The sequence below is a fragment of the Heloderma suspectum genome, chromosome 5 (genome assembly GCF_057233095.1).
Source record: "Heloderma suspectum isolate Gila_16-S chromosome 5, 16-S_ref, whole genome shotgun sequence".
NCBI lineage: Eukaryota > Metazoa > Chordata > Lepidosauria > Squamata > Helodermatidae > Heloderma > Heloderma suspectum.
The window spans coordinates 174025021-174037078 of record NC_139462.1 but is presented as its reverse complement, the minus strand read 5'-3'; the positions used below and the strand labels follow the sequence as shown (position 1 = coordinate 174037078).

The 12058-nt window shown below is 42.5% G+C and overlaps 1 protein-coding gene across 2 annotated transcripts in view; it reads left to right on the top strand.

Moving 5' to 3' along the window:
* The window catches only part of KCNH8 (potassium voltage-gated channel subfamily H member 8), a 297245-nt gene that overhangs the window by 169094 nt on the left and 116093 nt on the right, over positions 1-12058 (top strand). The gene's annotated exons all lie outside the window — the stretch shown is intronic.

The following is a 12058-nucleotide window of genomic DNA, read 5'->3' as shown; positions in this document are numbered from 1 at the left end:
TGCTTTTTCAGAGTTGTAGATGTGGGTGCTCTTTGATACCTTGTAATGAATCCATGGAGATTGGATAAGTGCAATCCCGCTTCCCTTCTCCATGTGTTCATATAACTTAAAATGGCTCCAGTTCCCATACAACAGAGACATACAGTACTGTTAAGTATGCTACTTGACCCTAAGAGTTTGACAAAAAAAACTCCAAAGAAGTCATGTTTCACATAGTTCCTGCAGTGGTTCTTTGGACCACATAATTTTCCAGTAAGCACTAGCTGTATGTATACAACCCCTTTTTGCTCTGGAGGTTTATATATTTACATAAACTGACATGAAATTACAGCCAGCAAACCAATCAAACAAGGTTAATTTTAGCTCCAATATAACATGTTGATATATGATGTGAGAGATGCTGAAGCAAAGCCAAAGCACAATAGAATATGCAGTGTAAGTACTATACACCTGTGGTAAAAACTGATGGAGAATTGTCTTAAACTTGCAATTTCCTCATCTTCACAAATGAAACACATTAGACAACTTTTTTTTTTAAAGAAATGTAGAACTTCTTATGCAATACTCTCCAGTCTGTTTGACAACAGTTATGTAGAATTGTTGATTAGGTTAAGTTAGGCGTGGAATACAGATGCAGTACAATGTGACGGAGTCCTGGTCTGATAGGTGGAACTGTGTTTCAAGCAGCAGGAAGGTGATCACGTTTTTGAAAGTTCTCCTATGTGAAAAGCAGGTAGAAAACTAGCACAGCAGGGAGAGGGCTGGGCCTGAACCTTTCTCCCTGACATGCTAGTCTTCTTTTTTAATGCAGGAATCTGAAGTGGTGCAATCCAGAATCCTACCACCTCAGGCTATCATCTCATACTTCTATCTGTGTAGACCAGGCCTTCATTTGCACCAAAAAACAGAAGAAAAAAACGTTCTCAGGTGCCAGGAAAATTTTTAATGATCCAGATGTGTTTCTTTAAAATAAGTCTTGGTAATGCTTCCTCTCTTTCAAACGGGGAGCAGTTTGGAACAGTGGAAGCATTAGCAAGATTTTTCAGGCTATACCCAGAGAAAAAATAACTCTTGCTGTCACTGGTACCATTACATGTTATGCCTGTCTTGAATCAATGTGAATATTTTTGAATGCATGTCAAAAAAAAGAAGCAGTTTTGTCAGGCCACACAGAAGTGCAAGTCTGAGTCCTGGAGGTAAGCAATTACTGGCTCCACAGTGTAAAGCTAGAGTCAGCATAGAGAGAGAAAGTACAGAAGAGGTACACAGGCAAGACGAATTTTATTCATCATCTGTGCCAGCCTAGTTGACAAATGGCAGTAATTTAATCTTGGTAGCCTGGTCCATATATTCCATATCAGCACGTTTTCACTAGACACTTTGAAATCTCTCTTATGCCAGTGCTATTAAATATTAATATTTGCCAAAAATTATCCTGGAAACTTTAAATGCACAAGCTATTCCATGTGAAGAGGACATTTAGAAAATATTGATACTTTTCAACTAGACTGGCGTGGGTAGGTGGGAGAAATGATTTAAAATGAGCCTTCCTTTGCTAGCCCAGGACAGGCACTAATAGGAAACATAATACATAAAAAGCATGGCATGTCCATACAACTCAATTTTGGATGACCATTTTGAAAGTTTTGGATGACCATTTTGAGCACCACTTTGATTCAGCTTTACTGGGGAATCTTTACTGAAGAATTCAAACATGTCCATCCCAACACTTACGCTAGGACTGGGCCTACCATTACACAGAGTGAGGCGGTCACCTCAGGCGGCTGATGTTGGGAGGTGACAACAAGGTGTTGGAGATTGCTGTGGGCCACGCTGCCTGCCCTGCGCCCCTAAGCTAGCCTGCTGCCTTCAGGTATGTTGGAGGATGCTGTTCCATTGCCAGTATTGAGGAATGATTCAACTACCACTTCAGTTGGCTTTTGTACATGGAGGGAAGCACCATCTTGTCCTTTGTCTCAGGCAGCAAAATATCTTGGGCTGGCCCTGACTTCTGCTATATGCAGGATTACAAAATCTCACCATTGTAGATCTGAAGCTGTAGAAAGTTGGAAGAAGATAGAAGCAATTCACAATATCTTACAATTCTTATGAATGTAATTTAGGGCCAGGGGTCAGGGAGGGGGTTGATGCCTCCCTCCATCAGTGTTTCAGATCACATGGATGCTTACTTAGGAGCAGCTATTTCTGTGGCCATACGACTGGTACTACACATTGACTGATTATCATTATAGTGAACAATTTAATGTGATCTTTAAACTGAGAATACATACTGTAGGCACAAAGCCTTTGAGAGAGACAGAGACAGAGACAGAATGAGGAAGGACGGAAGTCACTGACTAGTGTTAATAACAATGCTGCAGTTATTATGAGGTATACAAAAATGTCTTAGAATGCATCCAGTCAATGATTATTTCAGAAGTGGTTTAGTGTAATTGCACTAATGTCCTGCTGGTCAGCTTCCCATAGGCATCTAATTGGCTGCTATCGTGGGACCAGCTATGCCCTGAACCATGTGTGGAAAGGAGACCAGGCCAAATACACTGCCTTACTCATATTTGCCCTTCCTGTCCAATGACCTGTCTGCTGCCACCAGGTGGAATTTCCTATTCCCCTGGCTGCCTCCACGTCTTGAATAACCGCTGACTGGAAGTATATAGGAAATTTTTGGAAGAAAAGTGGAAGTTTGCAGAGGAGTATATTTGCAGAAGTGTTGTTTAAAAACAAACATGTAGGAACCTTATCCACACAGCCATTCTGTTGTAGAGCAGTAGATGTAATTCTTTGTGAAAAGGTGAATAGTAAGTTTATGTATCCTAGTTGGCTTTTACATGTAGAAAATTGAAGCACGGAAGCTCATATAGTATAGATATCTTCTAATCAGTTGTTGAGGTCTGCCATCATGTTTCCCATTACTAGAACAGACCAAAGACCTGTTCATTCATCTGTTCCTTCTCAGCAGGAGTGGTCAGCTGCCTTAATTTTCTTGAAGTGAAATGAATGAGTGTTCCCAATTTGTAGGCTGGATCTGACTGATAAACCAGGCTTTAAGTGTTGTCCCAACTTTATTTTAAAGTAGGCTGGGAAAATGTAGATTAGTTAAGAACTAAAAGTGAAAAAGATTAGCATTATTTTACTTTAGAATAACTATGGAAAATCTGCCATAGTCACGCCACATCTTAGTGTCTAAAACACAAAACAATACAAATGGCAATGAGACCAATTAAATATATGTGTGGGTTTCTAGAAGGTCAGGACATAAAGCCTAATTAATCTTCTGTGAATGTGAATTTTGTAGAATAATGACTATTCAATGACAGCAAGGGGGAAAATGTAGAGGTGAAAGCCATTGGTGGGAAAAACTTTTGCTACAATTGCCTTCTTGAGAATAAAGTCAAAGGGGTGAAGAAGAATATGCACAGTGAAAATGTTCCAGTACTTTGATTCCTTTTCATCAGAAGCTCTTCAGTGGCGACACTCGGCTGGCATAATAGATGGTCACAAAAGGAGCTTCGATCTTATGTATATTTATAAGCAAATCAGGAAGTAGGACTGAGAAAAAGCAATTATAAAACCTGACATGCTTGTCACAAACCATATTAGCATTAGATGCTGTGTGTGCACATTCAGTAATGATATTTGCACACCTCTGTGCACAGAAACTGAAGTTGCTGTCTCTATTCTGCTTAACTACCTATGCTGCCCCTTCAGTCATATCCAGTGAAGGTGCAATGTTGTTTGCATCTTGGAACTGGCATCATGAACATGCCTCTTTGGAGCAAATCCCCCTGCCCCCCGCCCCACTTCCCTTGCTGACAAAACTATATGGTTTAGAGTTAGGGTGTCCCAATTTATTTCTAAGTAGAATGAAAGAATGTAGATTAAGTAAGAACTAAAAGTGAACAAAAAATCATGGAACTGCGATTGACTTATTTTGGCCATGTTATGCAGAGGAACTCACTAGAAAAAGCAATTATGCTCGGATTGGTTAGCAGCAAAAGGAAACCTGGCCACCAAAGAACAAGATGGCTAGATACCATCAGAATTGATACCAACCAGAGCATGGAACAGCTCACAGAAATAGTACAAGATTGGGATATGTGGAGAGAGATGATCCATAGAATCACCAAAAGTCAGACATGACTGAATGGATAATATCAAAAGTGAACATGATTAGTATTATGTTACTGTAGGATGTCTGTAGGAAAAGCTGTCAAAGTTGCACCACATTTTAGGGTCTGAAAAGTAAAACAATACAAGTGGTGCTAGGTCAGGCCCAGCATTCTGACACACACTGGCATGCTGACACGGGTCACTAAGGACAGCGAAACCCTTTATTACAGCAGATCCCTTTATTACAGAGACCAGCTTTCCAGGGATTGCAGCAATGCTTACATGGCTACAGCCACAATAATTCAGATAGCAAAGGCAAAAGGCTATCAGCACATTGCTTAGTTCAAGAGAAAGTCCTAAGACTAGTAGGCACGGAAAGTCAGAGTCCAAAGTCCAGCAGTACATTCCTAGGCAGAGAGTCTTAATGGTACAGGGTTCCAGGCAGATAGGAATCCAAGATTCATGATAAATCCAAGCAAGAAAGCATTTCAGGCACTTAAGACATTGTTCCCAGCAAGGCTCTTTGGCCTGTGCATCAACTTAAACACAGGGAAGGGCTACTAAAGCCCTCCTTCTGATGATCCATTTTGATGAGGGATTCTGGGTCATAAGCAAGCACTACATTGAAGAAGGTGCCTCTTCTCTGCCCTTTTCAGTTGACACCTTAACCTGGGTAACACCCCCTTCAGTGTCCCCCTCCTGCTCAGTTCCCACAGAAGATTTCTCAGACTGTAAATCATAGGTCTGACTTAAGGCTGAATCTTGCAGCCGTGGCTGATAGGAGGTATCACCCTCCTTCAGCCTACAATCAGATGGGAAGCCAGGCAGAGCCAAGCTCTCAGTCCCCGAACTTCCCACAACTAGGCTAGAATCATTCTGCTCTAATCAAATTCTGATTCCACAACCATAGGACCCACAGTGGCACTGGAGCTAGGCCCAACACATTGATATTAACTATGGTTAACACTTACCAGACTCCCCTTTAACTATAGTTTCCAAACCAACTGCAAACCATGGTCCCAAATTCTGGATTATGAGGGAACAATGATTAGCATTAACCATGGTAGACATGCATGCACACAGGGTAAAGTGACCTGCTTCAAGCACCGTTATGAGGGTGGAGAGATAGATAAAAGTAGGAATTGATGTCTGAATGGTGCAGCAGGACTTCAAATTAAAGCTGAAGAGGAATAAGCTGAAGCTGAACCCTGACAAGACCAAGGTACTTTTGGTGGGAGACAAGAGGAGGTTGGGGGATGTTGACCTGGTGTTGAATGGGGCATGGCCACCCTTGAAAGACCAGGTCTGCAGCCTGGGGTTCATTTTAGACTCCAGGCTGTCCATGGAGGCTCAGGTGTCAGCCATGAGCCGGACAGCGTTGTACCAACTCCATCTGATATGGCGGCTGCGCCCCTACCTTCCTGGCCATCTGCTCCCATCGGTAGTACATGCCCTGGTCTCCTCTCGTCTAGACTACTCTAATGTGCCCTATGTGGGGTTACCCTTGAAGATGGTGCGGAAGCTGCAGCTGGTGCAGAATGTGGCAGCTCACCTGACAAAAGGCAGCCGCTGGCATGATCACATCACTCCAGTGCTGAAGGAGTTGCACTGGTTACCAGTTGTTTTCCAGGCCAAATTCAAGGTGTTGGTTTCGACCTGTAAAACCCTATATGGTTCCGGCTCAGCCTATTTCAAGGAGTGCCTCCACTCCAGCAACACCAGACAGGCCACTTAACAAGATCAGCCTCGGATGGCCTTCTCTCTGTCCCATCAGCCAGGACAGCTAGGCTGATGAGGATGAGGGAAAGGGCCTTCTCTCTGTGGTGGCCCACACTCTGTGGAACTCTTAGGGAACTCCGCCATGCCCCCTCTTTAATGAGCTTCTGCCATGCACTGAAAACTTGGTTATTCAGGCAGGCATTTGGGGTAGGTTAGGGTATTTTTAAATAATGTTTTAATGTATAATTTTACTGTTTAAATTGTACTGTTGTACATTGCCCAAAGTGGCCGGGTGACTGGCCAGATTGGCGATTAAGAAATGTAATATATAAATAAATAAAATTGCTGGCCAAATGGGCAGGGATTCCATTTTGCCTCCACTTCACGCAGCAAAATTGTCTTGGGCCAGCACTGTACATACATTTAATTTTAAGCCATGTTTAACACTAGAGCTGCAATTGGTCTTTTGAAATTCTCCACCCTATTTGTGGGCAGAGAACCTGGCAGGATAATTTGACCAAATTTTTCCAGGGGGAGGAGAAATTCTCCAACGGTTCCTCACAGGTAGGGTTCACCATTCGCATGGGCTGTAGCACAGCTTCTTTCTTTTTTCCTAGGGATTTTTTCTTTTTTTTTAAGGGAGGGTGCCAACTGTGCTGGCAGCCTGGTTGCCATTTTGCGTCCTCCATGGTGCAAGTATGTTGTGTCTAGCTCCAGGGAAGAGGTGGAGTTAATGCTGTGCCAAAATCTGTAAACACAAGAAACCCAAACCCAACCCATGAGAATTTCTCTGAAATTTTCCTCCCATTCTTTTCAAAAGCAATTTCTATCAAATTGAATGAAAATAGTTAGAAAAAAATGTGGAAGAAAATTTCAGCACAGCACTGTATAACAGCAACAAGGGAAAGAAGGGGGAATTTGTAGTAGAGAGGAGGACCAGACAGAGAACATGCACATATTGTTGGTAGGAACCAGTTTTGCAAATGATCATTTGTTGGAACCAGAATTACATGTACAGGAATATCAATATTTTTGAAAAGAAACAGGGAATTGTCTTGTGCCAGCTGGGAGCTAAGGTGTAGAATAGGTCAAAACCTAGGCGTCAGTCACCCATGCGTATAGGGAAAAAAAAATTATAGGGAGCAATTGTAAAATGGTAGATGCATCCTGGCTCCATTGTGGCTTGGAAGCCTGTATTTGCAAGCTTGCTGAAGGTGCTACAAAAAACATCTGGTGCTATAATCTCTGACTGTGGCCTGTACCATTCAGATGACATTTGCAAGAAAGAAGAATAATATAAAAACAGTTTATAGCCATTAAGTCATTCCTCCTCTTTGCTGCCCTCTCCTCTTTTATTTCACATATTCCAGAACTAGCAAGTAGAAGGCTAACATTTAAAGGGTTCTTCTAGGTAAATTGATCAGAATTCTAGCTGCTGAATTCTGTACGTGTTGAAGCTTTCAAACAATTGAGCCCCTGGATGAGCACTAGAAGCTAAGCAAATAGGGAACTCCACAGGAGAATATGCAGCCCCAGGAGAAGGTATGTGACAATCAGGAGCTTCAGCAAGACTTCCAGATGCATGTCATTCTATATTGCTGTTAAATCATGCTTGTATATGCAAAGGAACAAGCACATCTACCCAGTTCAAAGTGCAGTGTGTGAACTGGCTGTGATATTACTTGTAAACAGAGAAACCGTCTCTATATTCATGGGATTCCATACCTGATCAAGGTGGAGAGCAGGGTTGTTGTCGTTTTCCTCATGCTCTTTTTTCAGAGACCACGCAGTCTTTTCCTCTCAAATGCATACACAGAGACAGTTTTGCAAAATGGATTTTTTAAAATCTCAGTCATTCTGTGTTACCTCCAGGAAAAGCAGCAAATGGCTAGCCAGGTCCATGGTACTATTGGTTACTGGGCGGGATGATGATGATGAAAACAATGGATTATGTGAAGACGGAATGGCAGAAAGAAGCACACATTTCTGATTGAGAGGACCTGGCTTGACATTTTAAAACACAACCAAGGTGTTATTGTTGAAAACACCACGTAGGATTTTGATTTGTCTGTGATATTACTTGTAAACAGAAACCATCTCTATATTCATGGGATTGCATCCATGATGGGATCCTTAGGGTGGAGAACAGCTTTTTTTCTCATGCTGTTTTTTCAGAGACCATGCAGTCTCTCTCAAACGTGTACATACAGAGACAATTTTGCAAAATGGGTTTTTATCGCAATCATTCTGAGTTACCTCAAGAAAAGGCAACAAATGTTTAGCCAGATCCATGGTGCTATCGGTTATTGGGGAGAATTTATTTATTTATTTATTTAAAATATTTCTTGGCCACCTTTCAGGGAAGAGGCCCTCCCAAGGCGGCTTATAACAACAACAACAACAATACTGAAGACAATGGATTGTGTACATATGGAATGGCAGAAAAAAAGCAGTTTCTGATTAAGAGGACCTGGCTTGATATTCTAAAATACAAGCAAGGCATTATTGTTGAAAACGCCATGTAGGTTTCTGATTTAGTAAAAAAATAAAATAATACCAGCAGCCTAAGCTTCCAGCAAAATTCCTTTAACATTCTGTAGAAGTTAAAGCTATGTTCTGCTTGACATCAATAAGAACTATATGTGTAGCCTGAGGGTTATATTGGGCCCTCATCTTGTAGAACATGAAAATAATTGAGACAACTGTCAGGATCTGAACTTTTATTTGAATGTTAATATGGTCTAGCATGCCATGTCAAAAGGATTTCTCATGGTGAAATGCAATGCAGCCATAAACATAAATACAGAAACACACAAACTGCAAGACACCACAGTTCTCATTTCTTCCCACCCTCTCCCACCATTCAGTTATCTTTCAGCTGATTCAGCGTTTTGATTTTGAGCAAGCCTTCACTGTGTTCTGTGGGATATGACTTTGAAGATGCTTGCCAAGCATCTGACAAATATTAACCAAATGTTGCCACTTTTTAAAGACACATTTTAGCCTGAAATAAATACAGTATTTGATATTGATAAATTACACTGGTACCCATCCGTATGATTTGTTCCCCCGTTTAGTTAAAAACAAACAAATACCAAAATAAAATAAATTTTATTTCTAGTAAAGAATTATCGACCTAGTCTGTGAGGTTTACTTTAGAGGGAGAATTCAGTTTGTAAGTAAAATGTATGCTAAATTATACCTAATTGCCCCAACCTAGCTAAAGTTAGTTGTGACTAAGATAGAAATCCTATATACTTTTCCTTGGGAGTAAACCCCATTATACTCAGTGGGACTTTCAAATAAACATGCACAGTATTTTGCTGTAAGTCCCATTGAAACCAATGGATCAAGTTAGTCATGAGTCAAACTAATCTATGTCTAGAGGTCCAAAAATGTTTGCAAAATTTATGAGCCAGACAAATTTTCTAGGAGTCAGCTTGGAGGAGGAGATGGAGGCTTGAATGTGCCACTAAGAAGAAAAACCCTGTTCTCACTTGTGTGTTTTTGATCACCTTTCCCTTCCTTCCAGCAGCACAAATGGGAGGAGGAGAAATCTGCTTCCTGCCCTCTTCAGCAACCAAGTCTACTGGGCATTTGGATTTTTGAAGCCCCACAAGCCATTGTTTCCAACAAAACATAGTTATGACCAAGTTTAACTGGATTGGGTCAATCATGTTTGCTACTCAGAATTACTTAGACTGGACAAATTTTCAACTGTTCCCATCAGTTACAATTATAGCTATGCATAGGATGCCCACATTGTTCAGTCGTTCAGTCATGTCCGACTCTTCGTGACCCCATGGACCATAGCACGCCAGGCCTTCCTGTCCTGCGCTCTCTCCCGGAGCGTGCTCAAGTTCATATTCATTGCATCGGTGATGCTATCTAGCCATCTCATCCTCTGCCATCCCCTTCTCCTTTTGCCTTCAGTCTTTCCCAGCATCAGGGTCTTTTCCAGAGAGTTTTCTCTTCGCATTAGGTGGCCAAAATATTTGAGCTTCAGCTTCAGTATCTGTCCTTCCAATGAGCACTCAGGGTTGATTTCCTTTAGGATGGACTGATTTGACCTCCTTGCAGTCCAGGGGACTCGTAAGAGTCTTCTCCAGCACCACAGTTCGAAAGCATCAATTCTTTGGCGCTCAGCCTTCCTTATAGTCCAGCTCTCACAGCCATACATTACTACTGGGAAAACCATAGCTTTGATTAGACGGACCTTTGTCGGCAAGGTGATGTCTCTGCTTCTTACTATGCTGTCTAGGTTTGCCATAGCTTCCCTCCCAAGGAGCAAGCATCTTTTAATTTCATGGCTACAGTCACCGTCTGCGGTGATCTTGGAGCCCAAGAAAATAAAATCTGTCACAGCTTCCATTTCTTCCCCTTCTATATGCCAGGAGGTGATGGGGCTAGATGCCATGATCTTTGTTTTTTTAATGTTGAGTTTCAAACCAGTTTTTGCACTCTCCACTTTCACCCTCAACAAGAGGCTCTTTAGATCCTTTTTGCTTTCTGCCATAAGGGTGGTATCGTCTGCATATCGGAGGTTGTTGATAATTCTCCCAGCAATCTTAATTCCGACCTCTGATTCATCCAACCCGGCGTTTCTCATGATGTACTCTGCATATAAGTTAAATAAGCAGGGTGACAATATGCAGCCTTGTCATACTCCTTTCCCAATTTTGAACCAATCAGTTGTTCCATGTCTGGTTGTTGCTATTGCTTCTTGACCCTCGTACAGGTTTCTCAGGAGACAGGTAAGGTGGTCTGGTACTCCCATCACTTTAAGCATTTGCCACAGTTTGTTGTGATCCACACAATCAAAGGCTTTAGCGTAGTCAATGAAGCAGAAATAGACGTTTTTCTGGAATTCTCTTGGTTTCTCCATGATCCAGCGAATGTTGGCGATTTGATCTCTAATGCCCACATTAGGCTTCCATAATATTCTTATCCCAGCAACAGGTCTACAATATGTAGTGGTCAGCAAGTTTGGACACATACCTGAAAGCTAAGATGGAGAAAGGAAAGGATGAAGTACCAGTGTGGGGTAGCCTAGGTGTGGCTGCTGGGCCCAGTAGAATAATGATCCTGATGATTATCGAGGATGCAGTGCCTATAAAGGGCTCTACTTGTTTTAAAAAAGCAGGGCATCTAATGTTATGAACTGTAATATTTATAAGCCAAGGTGGGGAACCTCAGGCCTGGAGGCCAAATCTGGCCTTCCTGGGATTCCATTCTGGCCCTCCAGAGTTCCCCAATTGGCCATGCCCCCTTCCCCTAGCCCCATCCTCTTCCCCTTAACCACTGATTGTTGGTTTCCTGGCTTTTATGCAGTTTTTCCCAATTCTAAAGGTTGAAATGCCTTTCCTGAGTCTTCATTACTGTCAGTAAGAGCTTTAAGCTACAGTATGCTGGAGGGGAGGGGTATTTTTGGACCTTCCCCCTTTGCTGTTGGCCCTGCTCACCACTGGAAAGTGGCCCCTGAGAGCTTCTCCAAAATTGAACTCAGCCTTCAGGCTGAAAAAAGTTCCCCACACCTGTTCTAAGCAATGAATGTGTATGCATGTGAGTAAATATAAATGTGACTGATCAAGCAGGGTAGCTGAAAACACAAAATGAAACTGGCTCATCACATTTAGCCTCCTATGATGAAGTAACAAACTGCATGTTTTTAGATTTTTATCATTTCCATTGCAAAGTAGATTTACATCTGTTTCCACCCTTACATTTTGCAGTACAGGTACTGTACAGCACAAATATGTGATGTGGTATTGGCCTAAGAGGTTTACAGAAGATGGTAGGTAGGGATGGCGGAGAATTCCGCCACGGATTCCAGTGAGGCCGAATGCACTGGCATTCGGCCCCCCGAAACCCGTGGCAGAACGGCCTCCCACCCACCACCACCACCCCGCGGAATCCCCCCCGGGACGAAGCTTACCTGGGGCGGATGTTCCGGCGGTGGCAGCTCTGGCAGCGGTTCCAGTGGTGGCAGCTGGTCTCTCGGCCGGCTGCTGCAGCCACAAATGACAGCCGCCATTTGTGTCCTGCCAGTGATAGGCTACGTAAGTATTTATATAGCCTATCACGGTAAAGGCAGCTACGCAAATGGCCGCCACTTGCGCCCCTGCTCTTTGTGTGATAGGCTATGTAAATACTTACATAGCCTATCACGGCAGCCTGGCAGGACGCAAATGGTGAATGCTACGGTGGC